At 44.2% G+C, this 17,210-nt stretch overlaps 1 protein-coding gene and 1 pseudogene across 5 annotated transcripts in view; one reads left to right on the plus strand and one right to left on the minus strand.

Annotated features, from left to right (window-relative positions):
* Positions 1–878: 878 nt before the first annotated feature.
* On the minus strand, positions 879–9,950 carry LOC134158348 (kinesin-like protein KIF11; annotated as a pseudogene).
* The window catches only part of KLHL32 (kelch like family member 32), a 122,497-nt gene continuing 113,770 nt past the window's right edge, over positions 8,484–17,210 (plus strand). For 2 of the 5 annotated variants that reach the window (XM_062608431.1, XM_062608435.1), the window contains exon 1: positions 8,493–8,747. The gene's annotated coding sequence lies outside the window, so the exon portion shown is untranslated. Of the gene's footprint in view, positions 8,748–8,868; positions 9,048–17,210 lie in introns of those variants that run through there. The other 3 variants (XM_062608437.1, XM_062608436.1, XM_062608433.1) reach the window with 3 other exon arrangements.

A 17,210-nucleotide genomic window follows, 5' to 3' on the forward strand; every position in this document is an offset into this window, starting at 1 on the left:
TTTCTTCTTCCTTTTTTTCATGTTGGACCTTTATTCTGTTTGTTTGCTTTAGATGCATGTGGTTTTGCCATGTAATCTGGAACATGCTCAGCTGAGCAAACTGCTCAGAACTTAGTGTTTGATATTTTTATGGTTTTAATCAAAATAGTGCTGCTTGGTGTATTTTCAAATGTAACTAGGATTTGGCTGCATTTATCTGGCTAATTTTCAGAACATTGAGATAACATGCATCAGTACGGCAGGTTTACATTCAGCTTTGCAAATCAGGGAAAGCACTGTAAGAGGAAATGACGGATTAAGTACGGATGAGTTGTAAAGAGTCTCTGAGAACAGAAGGTTTACAGAATCACTGATTGCACACAGTCACTAAAACTTGTGGTTATGTGGGGAACTCACCATAAGTCACCATAAGTTTCAGAATCTTGCAAATCCATACTGAGGTCTAAACTGAAGAAGTTTTCAGTGTGCATAGCTGAGAGTGATACATGATCCTGATATAGGACGGTTATCATTTTAGATGTTATCCAAAAACTAGAAGGAAAAACCACTTCCTAGCGTGGCTGGAACCACAATTCAGTATAGTGTTCATACTGGTTCTGGTGACAGGAATTCTGAATTTACTTTTCCTTTATGGTGTCAGAAGGAGTAACATAAAATTCTCTATGTATGTTTGAAAACAGTATCAGTTTTAAGTTCAGCCCAGCTGTACCCTGAGGCTGAAACATGGCCATGTTTTGGCAGCAGGGAAAACTGCCATATGTTGCTGTGATAAAGAAATTACACTGATGCCAGTCTCTGAAGTCAGACTTATAAAAAATATCTAAGGCAGTATATTTGTAGCAACATAAGCTTTATATATATATATATATATATATATGTATGTAAGAGTCTGACAAGTCTGTATTTAAGGATAGTTTTTATGTCACGCACTTTGTAAGTGCTGCAAGCCACAATTCACTATTGTTCTTGAGAGAGGTTGTATACAATACATAAACCTATTGCATTTCCCCATTACAGAGAATTGCTTGCTGTCTAGCTCCCAGCCTCCAATAGCCATAGGACAGTTCCATTCCTTGAATAAGTTCTTACTGACTGGCTTTTAGGTAGTGAGCACATACTGGAAATTGATAAGAAGATTCCTTTTTTTAGCAGTCATTCAGGTCTCTAAATGAGAGCACAGATGTGGAGACCCTGACTGTGGCTGGCAGCAACATGACATGCTCTTTCTTTTTTTAAGGTCAGTATAGACCATCAGTTTTTAGATCTCATAAGTGACTTTTAGTGCTTTTAAAATCATTAATTACTTTGATTTAATGACAGCAGTATGTCAGGGATCTTTGAACACAAGAGACTGTTTGTATTCTTGATATGCATGTAACAAAATCTATTGTAGGATCTATTAATAAAATGTGGTAGTTCCAAACCATATCTACTGCGGCTTAATGCAGAAAAAAATATCCAGTACAAAGTACTGATCTCAATCGTAAACCTTCTGTTTTCTATTGTAAACACTGAAGCTGCTGTTTCTCATTGCTGAAGAACTGCTACTGATCCATAAAAATGACTGAGCAGTTTCAGATTCTCTCCCTTTACCAGTATCCTGCGACACATTTGTCAGATTGCTAAGAAGTTGCTGAGAACAGACAATGGATTCCACCAGCACCTTTTTTGTTTTCACTATTTATGTCCTTGAGCTCTTGAAATAAATTATCCAGAGATGCAATAAACTTGTTTTGAAGCAGAAGTTTTACTGCTGACTAGGTCCATGGTTTCCAGGTAAACATTTTCTTGCCCAGCAGTGATGGTGGTCTTCAAACTTCTAGTTTTTGACAGTACACCAGCTAATTTCTTCTGTACCTTCTGTGCTGACAGATCCAGCTGGCTTCACAGCAAGGACACTAATACATTTGTGTTCTTTGTATTACAAACTTTGTCATTTCCACTTCTCTTAAATTCTCCCATATTTTTCAGCTGACTAAAAACCACTGGTTGTCTCTTCCTGTATTTTTTCAGTGTGAGACATGGATCTCCTAAGAAGACATTAATTTCTTTTTATGACCCTCCATCTCATCAGCCACAGCAGAAAATTTCTTTGTGTTATTCTGAAACTGACAATTCAGTTCCAGGACAATTTCCACCATATAGCTAATATATATTTAATGCTCTTCCTAATCCACATATATGCTCCTCAGTCAACCTCAACAGCTTTACTAGCAAATGGCAGAGTCATGTTTTTTTCAGACATATAAGAAAGCAGTGGTCAACATTTTTTTATCAGAGGTGAAAGCTGGTGCAGTGCAGTGTTTTGACTTTCAGCTTGGGAACAGAGCTGATAGTGATGTTTAGGTTTGGCCAAGGACTTTGTGAGCCTCATGCTCTGCCAGGGAGGAGGGGAAGCCGGGAGGAAGCAGAGACAGGACATCTGACCCAAACTGACCAAAGAAGTATTCCATACCACAGCACGTCATGCCCAGGATGCAACTGGGAGTTAGCCGGAAGGGCTGGGAGACTGCAGGGTTGGAGGAGGTATCGGTCAGATATTCTCTTCCCTTGTTATTTCCTTTATCATTATTATCATTGGTGGTAGCAGTAGTGATTTGTGTTATACCTTAGTTACTAAACTGTTCTTTGTGAGTTGCATTCTTTTCGATTCTCCTCTCCGTCCCTCCGAGAGCAGGGGGACAGCGAATTACCTGACTGAGTTTAAACCACGACAGTTCTTTTTTGGCGCCCAACGTGGGGCACGAAGGGTTGAGATAACGACAGATCTGACCGGATTAATAGTCACTCGTCACAATGCTGATTTATTGGCTCTCAGAGTTGTTTTGCTTGATCTCACAGCTTCAGAATGTTGTAACTTAGTAGAGCCGGTATTTGCTGTGTTAGTGTTTATCAAGTATGGGGCCTGGGCTAAGGTTCTTGTCTCACTGTGCTTTATGGCAATGGCTTGTAATACGGGCGGGCTCCAGCAGCAGGGCGGGACGGACGTGGCCGTGGACTTGTACCTGGCCGTCCGGCTGCTTTTCACCCTCCTGGCCCTCGCCCTACTCTCCATCTTCGTGAGGCTGCGGGGAGCCGAGGGGGAGCGGCCCCGGGGACCAAGCGGCGGCGGGAGCGGGGCCGGAGGCCGCGAGGGGACGGCTGCCGGTGGAGGAGGTCGGGGCGGTCGAGGAGCAGAAGGAAGCGGCTGCCGAGCAGCGGGAGAAGGCGGCGGAGGAGCCGAGCCCCGCGGAAGAGCCGAGCCCCGCGGCCGAGCCCAGCCCCGCGGAGGAGCCGAGCCCCGCGGAGGAGCCCAGCCCTGCGACGGCCGAGAGCATTTCCCGGAAGCAGCCCGCCGAGCCCCAGGAGGATGCAGGAGACCACGCAGCATTTCCCAGCAAGGCAGAGGGGGAAGAGCTGGACTCAGGAAAAGAGAAGCTGGCGGTGGGAGAGCCGGCAAGCACAGCAGCTACACCAGCCCCAGTGACAAGCACAGCAGCATCAACTGAGAGTTCTGAAGGTTTTGAATGGCCTTTGGGTATCCTTGGGACCTGCCTGCTGATTGTGATGGGGATCAGCATGTTGGCACACACACAGACTGTGTGCTACCCACAACCATTTTGTCTGATCTCAAAAGTTAAGCAGAGTCAGGTTTGGGTCTTGTCTGGGGTTAGACGACGATATGGGGGGACCAAGAGATTTTCCCCAAGGCTGGACAGCCAGGAGTGGCAGGGTGTGTGTGACAGTATGGGCAAGTATCTAGTCCACTGGGCCCCTCCAGTGCTTTGGAAGCGTCGGAGATGGAAGGCAGCTGTGTGGAGCCCCCAGCAACAAGCTGCAGAAACTGCTGAAGGGGACAGTGAATTATTTTGAGCCTGGTGGGCCCATGGCACTTCAGGCCATCAGAGCAGAGATGCAACATAGAGATGGACTCATGATCGAGGGGTGGACTTAGCAATGGACACTATTGCCCAGGTTATTCACGAGTGTGAACACTGCACACAGTCTCTCCTGCTCTGGAAGACTGTTACAAGAGATGGAGCCTGACATCATGGACCAGATGGACTCAGCAGCTTTATAGGGACTGGTCCATGCACTAAGATAAGTGATGGTGTATTGAAAATGTGGGATCTGAGCATGACGTGAATGGTATGGAATAAGGGGTGGATAATGTCCTGGGTTCAGCAGTAGCAGTCATTTTTCTCCTCCTTGGTAGCTGGTGCAGTGCAGTGTTTTGACTTTCAGCTTGGGAACAGAGCTGATAGTGATGTTTAGGTTTGGCCAAGGACTTTGTGAGCCTCATGCTCTGCCAGGGAGGAGGGGAAGCCGGGAGGAAGCAGAGACAGGACACCTGACCCAAACTGACCAAAGAAGTATTCCATACCACAGCACGTCATGCCCAGGATGCAACTGGGAGTTAGCCGGAAGGGCTGGGAGACAGCAGGGTTGGAGGAGGTATCGGTCAGAGCTTGGTCGGGCTGGGGGGGGCGAGTTATCGGTCGGCTGGTGGTGAGGTGTTGTATTCTCTTATTTCCTTTATCATTATTATCATTGGTGGTAGCAGTAGTGATTTGTGTTATACCTTAGTTACTAAACTGTTCTTATCTCAACCTGTGGGAGTTGCATTCTTTTCGATTCTCCTCTCCGTCCCTCCGAGAGCAGGGGGAGGGCAAGAAAAGGGGGGGAAGTGAGCGAACGAATTACCTGACTGAGTTTAAACCACGACAGTTCGCTGCTGAAAAACTGGTAGATGTGGTTTTTCTTGATTTCAGTAAGGCATTTGATACTGTCTCCCACAGCATCCTCATAGATAAGCTAAGGAAGTGTGGGCTTGGTGATCAGGTAGTGAGGTGGATCAAGAACTGGTTGGAAGGAAGAAGGCAGAGAGTTGTTGTCAATGGGGCAGAATCTAGCTGGAGGTCTGTGACTAGTGGAGTCCCTCAGGGGTTGGTGCTGGGACCAGTGCTGTTTAATATTTTCATCAACGACCTGGATGAGGGAACTGAGTGTACCCTCAGCAAGTTTGCTGATGATACAAACTGGGAGGAGTGGCTGACACACCAGAGGGCTGTGTTGCCATTCAGCGAGACCTGGACAGGCTGGAGAGTTGGGCGGAGAGGAACTTGATGAAATTCAACAAGGGCAAGTGTAGAGTCTTGCATCTGGGGAAGAACAACCCCATGTACCAGTACAGGTTGGGGGCTGACCTGCTGGACAGTAGTGAAGGGGAAAGGGACCTGGGGGTCCTGGTGGATAGGAGGATGACCATGAGCCAGCAATGTGCCCTTGTGGCCAAGAAGGCCAATGGCATCCTAGGGTGCATTAGAAAGGGTGTGGTTAGTAGGTCAAGAGAGGTTCTCCTCCCCCTCTACTCTGCCTTGGTGAGGCCGCATCTGGAATATTGTGTCCAGTTCTGGGCCCCACAGTTCAAGAAGGACAGGGAATTGCTTAAAAGAGTCCAGCGCAGAGCTACAAAGATGATTAAGGGAATGGAACATCTCCCTTATGAGGGGAGGCTGAGGGATCTGGGACTCTTTAGCTTGGAGGAGACTGAGGGGTGACCTCATCAATGTTTACAAATATGTAAAGGGTGAGTGTCAGGATGATGGAGCTAGGTTTTTTTCAGTGATGTCCAGTGACAGGACAAGGGGCAATGGGTGTAAACTGGAGCAGAGGAGGTTCCATGTGAACATCAGGAAAAATTTCTTTACTGTGAGAGTGACAGATCACTGGAACAGGTTGCCCAGGGGGGTTGTGGAGTCTCCTACGTTGGAGATATTCAAGGCCCGCCTGGACAAGTTCCTGTGTGATGTACTCTAGGTTACCCTGCTCTTGCAGGACGGTTGGACTAGATGATCTTTTGAGGTCCCTTCCAACCCTTAGGATTCTGTGATTCTGCGATAAGAGACCACCTATAAAATATGCATAAGATGTCAACACCAGCTGCTTCTTCAGCCTGTTCTACCTGAAACTTGTATTTTTTTGAACAGACCCTTCACTTCTCCTGCAGATGTATTTGCACAAGAGCATTGTGTTGATCAACTGCCTTCTTATGATCCAGTTTTATATAGATACATCTTTTGTAATAACAATAAATGGCTAGCTGTGCCATGAAGTTTTTCTTTGGTGTTTTCCAAAACTGAATTCCCATATTCTTTCTTAGCTAGAAGAACCTTGGTTTCTTGCAGATTTATCTGTGCTTCTTTCAGTTCTTTCTCCTTGACTTGCAGACCTGTTTGCATTGTTAAGGTTTGTTTTTATTAACTGTGAATGGTTTAGTAACTGTTTTCACTCCTTCCATGGCACTGATTATGTCAATATATTCTGAACTGTCAGCTTTTCTTTAAGGGCTTCATGATTTTTCAATGAAAATACAGATTCCCTTTTACTCTTGTGCAGCAGCGAGGTCTCCTTTTAGATGCTGAGACTCTTCAGTTATCTTCATAAATAATAGCTCCTTTTGGCAGCTGCTGGTTAACTTCAGGCTTCATTATGTTCTTTGCTATGTGAGCATATGCCAGTGTACTCAATGTTTCCTCAGGATTTATAGATGTGTGAGAAACTGTGGCAATTATTGATGTTCTTTGTTGTTCTCCAAGACAGTCTTGAAGGATTCTGTTAAGTCTCTGTGTCTCCTTCCACAAGAGCAGTAATAACTCTTTCACCAGTCAGAACAGACTACTTGGTATTTCCACTTTCCCAAGCTCTTTTATCAACCACCCAAAACTGAAGTGTATTCACCTCCTGCAGGATCATCCAAGTTTATCTTCTCAGTTCTAGAAAGCTCTTGTCCATCTGCTGTGGCTTCTTTCACATGGATAGTAACTGAAAACACAGAGTAGGATCAACTGGAACATGCATTCATGTTAGCAGCTACAGTAGTTCTTTTTGCTGCACCTGTTTTCAAGATTTGGTAGGCTTCATTTTTGATGTGTATTTCTTCCAAGCCTTTCACATTTACACCTGACTTGTTTATGGGATCATCAAACATCTGCATTCCTTCTCCAGCACTGGGAATAGGATTTTGAAGATTGAAAAAGCTCTTCAATATAGATTTCCGTAAGAGTGAATTAAGAAAATCAGTATTAATTTCTGAAAGTTTTTCTAATATTCAGTACAATGTATTGTACCTGGTAGCAAATCCTCTTCCCAAGCATGTTCTTCACTGAGGCTCCCCTTAAACTGTGCAGGTCTTTCCAATACCAGTTTGGCCATAAATGATGAGTGTTGTACTTATAATAAATTCATCCAAAATGTGACAACACTCCTGCACATATCAGTTGTCTGTGACTCATCCAGTGCAGACACGAGTTAACTGGCCCTGATAGGAAGTGGTGCTGCTGTGTTTATATTTCTATTTTGAAATAGAAACCAGCCTCTGCCTAGTATTGCACTGCATCAGCACCGACCTCCTTTAGGCTTGACCTGGAAAAGCTTTGCATTACTACACAAAAGGCATCACATAGAGCATTCAGTGCTGTGAACTCTCCGAACTGACTTTCCAGTTTTTACTGTCTGCTCTGCAGATGAGGAATCATAGTATTTCTAATAGCTTTTGTGGACAAATTACAGCAGAACAACTCATCTGTCAGTAGGTTTAACTAAAGGCCCACACTCGGAGAAACATTTTAGGGAATTGTCATCTGAAAAGATCTTGAACTGTTCTGATGTGACATGTATTTAAATTTTAATATGGAAGTATATTGGAGATGGTGACAGAGGTTTTGATGATCTACTGGTTTTGTACTAACTGTACAGAACCAGAACTGACTCCCAAGAATATCCAGTAGCAAGATGCAGACTCTGCTCAAAACCAGAGCTTCTCCATGCAATTCTCAAAATAGTATGTTCTGCTATATATTAATGCACTGCCCAGTCTTTCTTAATTATATGAGTATCTCACTAATCATTAGATTTGAGTTCTCCTGAATATTCTCCACAATCATCTTAGAGGACGAGTTAGAGGGCAGGGGAAGAAAAGCTCCCACTGCCTCACAGTTTCATGAGGTGAGGTTGAAAGGAAAGCAGTTACTGAGCCTCATTGCAGAACTGGGTATCATGTCCCTGCAAAGAGAACATCTGCAAAAATACACTACTGCAGCATGCCTGCGTGCAGCAGGTTTATCTCAGAGAGATGTCCTTTGTCACTCTGGCAATAAGGTTTTTAAAAAGCTGCATCAAAATCCTTAATAGGATAATAAAGCACAGATGCTTTAATAAGCTGGGATGTAGCGCTCAGGCCCTGACCCTGCAGCGGGCCTGCCCTTCTGGAGACCTCTTCCTTTCCAGTCCTATTTCTTGTCCTAAAATCCTCCTTCGCAGCTCCCCGCGGCTGACAGCCCGCTGTCCCTGTAGTGATCTCGCCTTTCAGGTGCTCTGCCTACAAACTTACTGCTACTTCCAGGGGCTTGACCGGACCTTCTCCCTCCACTCCTCCCAAAGGGCCGCGGCCCGGGCGGGCGAGAAGCCCGTGGTGTTGCTGGCGCTCTGAAGCGCCGATGGCCTTGCAGCTTCTCGGGAGCGACCAAGAACCGCCGACACAGACCCGTGGCCCAGGCCCGGCCCCTCCGGCAGGTGCGGCCCTGCCGCGCCGGGCCGCCCCTGCGCACTGGGCGGAGCGGGGCGGGGAAGCTCCTCCTGTTCAGGCACCAGAACTGCACAGCCGGGACGGCGGCTCTGCGGAGGGGGAGCTTCTGTTCCCGCTGCCGTCGGAGTGGGGCGGAACAGGCGGCGCCACCGCTGAGCGCGGGCCCGGCACCTGTCGCGAGGTGAGCGAGCGGCCGGGTCTGAGGCGGTGCTTCGCTGCCGCAGTTACCTAACTGGGGTGGCGGGGGGAGGCTGAGGGGCTGCGGCTCCGGCCTCTCAGCACCGCTGCCTGAGGGGACGTTGCGGTGGGGTGAGTATCCTGGTTGCCAGGGAGACAGTTCAAACGGCAGCTCCGGCCGTTGTGACGTCCCGGGGTAACGGCGGATGCTCGCCTCAGCGGTGCCGCCGGACCTGGGCTCAGTGTAACTTCGGTGGCGGTGGGGAGGACGAACCGGAGCCGGAGGGGGAGGCTTCGCGGCGCGGTGAGTCCCGCTCCCTCCGGGGTTGTGTGGGGACGTGCTCCAGGTGCTCGGTTTGTGGCTGTTTCCTAAAACATGGCTCTGCTGCCTCGAAGCGGGAGATGAAGTGCAGCTCCTTACTTAATGCGAGCTATTCTCTTTTTGTATCCAGACTTGAAGGTACTCGTTTGGGGGACAGAAATAAGCTTTTGCTCCTTTTGATGTTTAAATATGGGAGAATTCCCAGTTGGGAAAGAGCTAGGCACCTTGATTGCTGGAAGATTAAATCTGCAGCACTGGGAATTTAAAAGGTACTGCTTAGGTGGTTGAGTGCCTAGCTCAGGCTGGGGAAAGATTTGGTTCTGGGCTCTAAATCTCCTCTTTGGTCGATCTGGAGCTGTTTTACAAAAAGTAAACCACAGGTTGCTGCGGTGCTGCGTGTTGCAGTGGACTCGTTGCTGCCAGACTCCCTGGGCATGGGTGGAGGGTGAATTCAGCCTGCAGAGCAAATCCGGCTTGTCTGTACGGTCTCTGGCAGAGTCCGACTGACAGTTGATATACATAACCATTACACAAACACTGGGAAGCAGTATACTTGGCACCGTACACCACAGTAAAATGTGGGCTACAGTTTAAAACTTAGCACAGTAAGTTAAACTGCAGATGTTGATTTTAGCAAATAGTATGAATATATGTATATTTAAGCTTATTATAAATTTGTCTGGCTTTGTAGGAGGTAGGAGGATATCTTACAAATGTATCAGAAGCAAGGTGTTTTATTTGTGTAAATCTGAATGAGAGCATTTCTTCAGTCATGCAAAGATCAGTTGTAGACCTAGAGGCCACAATCCTGTTACGTGTAGCGCTTAAGGTAGAGTTACTGTAGCCTTACCAGTTCCAAGGATCCATTCTGTGATCTGCCTGCATGAAACGGTTAGCAGGGGCAAGGCCTCTGGGGGGTCTTCAACAATTGTTTAGAGTTATTATCCAAAAACCAAGTTTACTATTTAAGTAGATCCTACAGACATCCAGCAATATGCCAAATGAGTAATGTAATTACCACAGATGCTTTAAAATCTAGCAGTATATGTGCTTAGTCAGATCTCTTTTGTTTTGCTTAAGTTTACAAATTATTAGAAAGAATATTTTACTTAACTTTGAAAGTATTCTGGAAAAAAAAGCCCTTTCATCTTTTGTCTCCTTTTCAGACTGTGAATAATTTGATGATATTTGTAAAGCACTTTGCAGTTACTATGTATGAAATGTAAAGCTAGGTATGGCTACTCTGAGAAACTGCTAGGTAATAATAAGCCCTTCCTTTAGTAGGACACTAGAATAATACAATCATACCATTTAATGGGTGCCTCTTAAGTATAAGAGTTCTTTAGATGCTTACAGTGTTCAAAAAATATTTTGTTTTATTGTGCATATGAGAAACAAAAGTCCCTGTTACTTTCTGTATAAGCATGCATGGAGAAAATGTGCATTTGGGCAGCTATTGAGTTGACAGATGTGGGGAAAACAGGACTAATATTAAAAGGGAGAAGAAGCTGCCTCAGGGTTTCTTTAAAAACAATCCAGTTAAATTTGCAGATATATCTTGCATTTAGTTCTGAGAGCAAACACATTAAAAGATGAGAATTTTAATACAGAAGTTGGGATATTGTTTATAGATCAGCATGCTATATGAACACAGATATGATTAAGCATTGTCTTTACTGTTAGAAAAACATGGTATTCTAAAAATAAGGATGTGAACAGCTGTGTTTGAGGTGGCAGCTCCTGTTACAAAGTCTGTGCATTGCTAAATGTGTAAGTTAACTTGGCTTGGGATTTGAATTTGAGCACACAAAGAAATTTGAGTAACATCGGGGAAGGTGGTTTCGGTTTAGTTCTTTTCCTCCCTGATCATTCCCTTTGTGTTAAGGGGCACAATAAATCTGCAGTTACAGTAAGAAGTATTGTTGAAACATTGGTAGCAGATGGAATTTAGGCTTGCGTGGGCCTTTACTTGCAAAGTAAAGTGAGAAGGATTTGACCAGAGAAAATGCAGCATTCATTAAATCAAATGATGTTTTTTGTTATCTCCATTTTTGTTTTGGAATGACTTGCTTCTGCCTGAAAAATCAGAAATTGATATAATGTAGCTTCTGGCACTGATGATCAGCTTTTACAACTAAGCAAAAAAGGAATGTTTTCAATATGAAATTGATGGCACTGCTGTGGTGATTTTGATTGACTCTGCTGACTAGAATATGATTGACTTAATGGCCAAGAATGACAGTAATTTAATGCCATGCTAGGCTGGAGAAGTGATGATTATAAATTAGACTAGAAATGGGAATTGGATTAAGTGACAAATGAAATTAATTTAAGCAGTTGGGTGAGAGCAGTTGACAGTGTTATCAGGGGAAACTAGCCATAAATATCATCCACTGCAATTATGCTCACCTACAGTAACCACATAGTTGTCTCATTTTAATTCTTTTTAGTGTAAAGAAATTATCTTTCAGATTTCTCACACATCTAGGGCTTTTATATGGCACTTGCCAGTGTGTTCTGTGCTCTGAGGACTTCAATTACTCCGGAACTGATTGTGGGGACAGGGAGGGGAATCTCATGTTCAAATTTTAGTATCTCACTTCTTTGGAAATGGTTAGAGAAACAGTGCCAGAAGACTAGAAATTAGAGGTTTCCCTAACAAATAATTCGATTTTTAGAAACATTATTTTAATTTTTATATTCTTGAGATGGCATAACCCCTTAATTTCTTGAATTATCTGACAATTATACTTAGTGAAAGACATAGGATCCTTGACATGGCAATTTCTGTATCTTCACTTTGTGTTCTGGCTTTTGTGGCCTTTTGACCACTTATGAGATAAAATGAAGTCTGGTGTTGCTTCTGATGTTCTATATGCTTACCCATTTGCAAGAGTATATGCTTGTAGATGGGATGCTTTAATTTTACAGGCTTTTACTAACTTGTTTTCAAAGGGATTTTTAAAATTTTCCTGTCAAATTTAGATTACTGAAAATCAGTAAGGAGCAGATAATTTTCACAGTGTTTTTTAAACAGTTTCTTAATTTTGTTTAAATGTGGGCTCATGAGTCAGATCTGCCTTTGACTGAATTTTGGGTGAATGGTTAGAACCTTCAATTTGAGAATAAATGTGCTTAGGAGAGAATTTGAGGGACATTCTTGCTAAATCTTTGAAGAAATTCCATGGGCCAGAAGCACCTCCAGGGGGTAGTTTCAAGAGAAGAAAATGAGCAATGCTGTTGGAGTTGGTAGTTTAAACTAGGAAACCAGGAGAGCTTTGAAGTTTCTGTTTCTGGGTGTTCCCATGTGGATCAACCACCCTGAATATGAATCTCCCTGACCTTTATAGAAAGGGAAATACCTAATGTAGGCCAGGAAGGAGCTGCAGCATGTTCTGGGCAGGTGCAAGTCTGTGTCCCAGGGAGTCTGTGTCTTTGCGATTTCCAGCATGCGTGGAGGAACTTGGTGCTATTGACTGCTGAACAATCTAGCCAAGAGTGGAAAAGGCTGGACATAGTTAAGATTTGACACTGAAGTCCCTTACCAGACTTTCTGTGGACAGCAATGGTTCTTTCTTGCTAAGAAATTTTGCACTCACAATGTAACTGAATTAGAATATTTTTTTGTGCTCTGTGATATCAGTGGACAGCTAAGTCACTCAAAGGGCAGTGCCCTGTGAGAACTGGTGCACTACTGATGGGTCTTTGTACATTGCTAACTCTTCAAAATATGTCTCTCTGTTGGCTTGACAAATAAAAGGTGTCATTTCAAAAAATTACATTCCAGTAATGAATGCCATGCAAATTCCATTCACACTTGTGCCAATTTGAAGATATTGGCTTGGATGTCAGCAGTTGAGGATTTCTCTGTGATAAGAAAGCAACAAAATACGTAAACAGTTCTGACTCAAGTTGGAGGCTTCAGAAAATAATACTTGAGAAAATATGATTTTTCTCTTATGTTAGGTGATTTCACTGAACAATTATGTAAATTGAGAATGTGTTCTGCCAAAATTTCTATAGCAATATGCTGCAGCAATTTAGAAGAGCTTTAATTGTAGAGAATGAGCCTTATAGGGAGAGAAATATTGTAAATATTTTGATTCATCAGTACTTATAGGTTGTGGTTGTTTTGAAGGGTGTCTTTTTCTGCAGCCGTCTGTCTTTATTTTTCCTGACAGGAATGATATGTATAGTTGTGGATTTTGACAGTATAGAAGATGTGATGTTGCAGCCTAATTTACTGTTGTGTTTTTCTGAATGCTGTGATTACTTAGGATTTATCTTCAAAATATGTATGTGTATTTTTTCATCCAGTAGTCTAAACTTTAACAGCTTCAATTTTTCTAACCTCTTGAACCTCCAAAATAGCCTTTCATTCTACTCTTCAGAAGAGTATGCTTGAAAAAATTTTCAGCATCACTAGTTCAGGTAACGGGAGGGGCTTTTGTTTTAAAGTTATCATATCTAAGAGTGACTGAGGTCCAATTCTGCTGTGTTGATATGACTTGATTTCTGTCTGGTTTGGTTTCTTTCTCTTAAAGAAATGGTTGGTTAACTATAAACACATTGCTTAAATTAGTAACAAATTTTGAAGTGGACATGAGCAAGCTTATGGCCTTGTTATGTCTGAAACATTTTCCATCAGGATTCACATCAGGTTAAGTAAAGTAAAAGGGCTCCTGCCCTTCGTAAGCTACACTGGGATTGTACCTGGTTTATCACGACAGAACAGATAAAAAACTGTGGTTGAGGAAATGTCATCAGGATACATGGAATGTGTACTTTGCTGGTTTGTTTTTTAAATTCTTGAAAGTTAGTATTAACATTTTTTCCAACAGCTACATTTATGCAAAGAGAGTAGCTTTGAATATTTTTTAAATCTATATTAGATCAGGAAAAAGTGATGTTTCTAAATAATAGACCATCAAAAGGTTCTCCCTTTAAGGATTTTTTTTTTTTCTCATATCATACTTAGTTTTGAAAGCTCCCTTTCAGTCACTGACCTTTTAGTTGCATAAAACAAGAAAAACAAGCAAACAAACAAACAGAAAGATAACTGAGGTGATGTTTTCAGAGCAGAGATGGGACTTTGACTTCAGGAAACTGCTCCCCAGTTTTACCTCATAACAGAGATCTTAAGAGCTAAAGGCTGAAGTGTGGAACTTCCTTAGTAGGGATAACAGTACCTGTTCTGTGGGTTTGGTATATTCCTTAGATGAACTCTTTTCCCGTCCCTCTTGCCCCCCTCTCCCCCCTCCAGTAGAAAACTGGGGCAAACAAGCAGGAATGGAATAGAAAGGGTCCTTTCTGTCAGGGTCTTAATGCATCAGGACTGGAGGCTCTGCCATACCCCTACTGTGCTGGGCTTCTCATCCTCAGTGAGGTTACATTAAAATACACTCTGCATTTCTTGTGGTCTGTGGTGACTTTTGCATACAAATGCTACTGCTATTATTTGCTCATTGGAAAAGTGCATAGGAAATTCAATGATGTGGTACAGCTATGAAAATATGTGCATTTACTTTTCATATATGTGCTCCGTACTCCAAAGAGAATTACAGAAATGCGAAACCATAGAAGTTGCTAAAATGTCAGAGGAGTGGATGTGCTTTCCTTGATTACTTAGGCAGGATAACTGTGAATGGAGGTGAATTCCTACAAATGTAGAAATTCAGCTTTACAGGGAGCAAGTCAAATTCCACAATGTTTCTGTAGCCAGGGCTGGCTGCCTAATACCTGGAGTTCTCTTGTACCAATGTGACTGGACCCTCAAGTATATACTTAGTTTGAAGCATGTAATTTTTTACTTATTTTATTAGGATTGTTTAGTTTCTTTAAGACTTTATAATCAGGTACATTGTGTTAGATGCTTTATGGAGTCAGATTCCATGCTTTAGATCTTCGGATATGAATCATAGAATAGTTCGGGTTGGAAAAGACCTTAAGATCATCTACTTCCAACCCCCCTGCCATGGGGCAGGGACATCACACTAAACTATGCCAACCAAGGCTCTGTCCAACCTGGCCTTGAACACCGCCAGGGATGGAGCATTCACAGATTCCCTGGGCAACCCATTCCGGTGCCTCACCACCCTTACAGTAAAGAACTTCCTCCTTATATCCCATCTGAACATCGCCTGTTTAAGTTTGAACCTGTTATCCCTTGTCCTATCACTACATCCCTAATGAAGAGTCCCTCCCCAGCATCCTTATAGGCCCCCTTCAGATACTGGAAGGCTGCAATGAGGTTTCCATGCAGCCTTCTCTTCTCCAGGCTGAACAGCCCCAACTTTCTCAGCCTGTCTTCATATGGGAGGTGCTCCAGTCCCCTGATCATCCTCGTGGCCCTCCTCTGGACTTGTTCCAACAATTCCATGTCCTTTTTATGTTGAGGACACCAGAACTGCACACAATACTCCAGGTGAGGTCTCATGAGAGCAGAGTAGAGGGGCAGGATCACCTCCTTCGACCTGCTGGTGACCCTCCTTTTGATGCAGCCCAGGATACGGTTGGCCCTCTGGGCTGCAAGCGCACACTGAAGCCAGCTCATGTTCATTTTCTCCTCGACCAACACCCCCAAGTCCTTCTCTGCAGGGCTGCTCTGAATCTCTTCTCTGCCCAGTCTGTAGGTGTGCCTGGGATTGCTCTGACCCAGGTGTAGGACCTTGCATTTGGCATGGTTAAACTTCATGAGGTTGGCATCAGCCCACCTCACAAGCGTGTCAAGGTCCCTCTGAATGGCATTCCTTCCCTCCAGTGTATCAACTGAACCACACAGCTTGGTGTCATTGGCAAACTTGCTGAGGGTGCACTCAATCCCACTGTCCATGTCAGTGACGAAGATGTTGAACAAGGCCGGTCCCAACACTGATCCCTGAGGGACACCACTCGTTACTGGTCTCCAGCTGGACATTGAGCCATTGACCACAACTCTTTGTGTGTGGCCATCCAGCCAGTTCTTTATCCACCGAGTGGTCCATCTATCAAATTGATGTCTCTCCAATTTAGAATGTTGTGTGGGACAGTGTTGAATGCTTTGCACAAGTCCAGGTAGATGACATTAGCTGCTCTACCCCTGTCCATCAGTTCTGTAGCCCCATCATAGAAGGCCACCCAATTGGTCAGGCAGGATTTCCCTTTAATGAAGCCATGCTGGCTGTCACCAAGCAGCTTGTTGTTTTTCATGTGCCTTAGCATGCCTTCTAGGAGAAACTGCTTTAAGATTTTGCCAGGCACGGAGGTGAGACTGGCTGGTCTGTAATTCCCTGGGTCATCCATTTTCCCTTTCTTGAAAATGGGGGTTATATTTCCCTTTTTCCAGTCGTCTGGAATGTCACCTGACTGCCATGATTTTTTAAATATGATGGACAATGGCTTAGCAGCTTCATTTGCCAGCTCCTTCAGGACCCGTGGATGGATCTCATCAGGACCCATGGACTTGTGCACATTCAGGTTCTTAAGATGGTCTCGAACCGCATCCTCTCCTATAGTGGGCCTAAGGTCTTCATTCTCACAGTCCCTGCATCTGCCTTCCAAGACTTGGGTGATGTGGTCAGAGCATTTGCCAGTGAAGACTGAGGCAAAGAAGTCATTGAGAACCTCAGCCTTGTCCAAATCCAGGGTAGCCAGTTCTCCCGATAGCTTCCGGAGGGGGCCCACGTTGTCCCTCGTCTTTCTTTTATTTGCAAGGTACCTTTAGAATCCCTTCCTGATATCCTTCACATCCCTATCCAAGTTTAATTCTGACTGGGCCTTAGCTTTCCCAACCTGGTCCCTAGCTTCCTGGACAACATCCCTGTATTATTCCCTGGCTGCCTGTCCTTGCTTCCATCTTTTATAAGCCCCCTTTTTCCCTCGAAGTTTCCTCAGCAGCTCCTCATGCATCCAAGGAGGTCTCCTGGCCCTCCTGCTGCACTTCCTTCTAGTCTGGATGCAACACTCCTGAGCTTGTAGCAGGTGATCCTTGAATATCAGCCAAGAGTCTTGGGCCCCCCTGCCCTCTAGGGCTATATCCCATGGAACCTTACTAAGCAGGTTCCTGAAGAGGCCAAAGTCTGCTCAGTGAAGTCCAGGGTAGCGAGCTTGCTGCACGCTCTTCTCACTGTCCTGAGGATCTTGAACTTGACCTTCTCATGATCGCTG

This window comes from Pezoporus occidentalis, unplaced genomic scaffold, assembly GCF_034315485.1.
Source record: "Pezoporus occidentalis ecotype Australia unplaced genomic scaffold, CSIRO_AGI_Poc_V1 ctg13, whole genome shotgun sequence".
Classification (NCBI taxonomy): domain Eukaryota; kingdom Metazoa; phylum Chordata; class Aves; order Psittaciformes; family Psittacidae; genus Pezoporus; species Pezoporus occidentalis.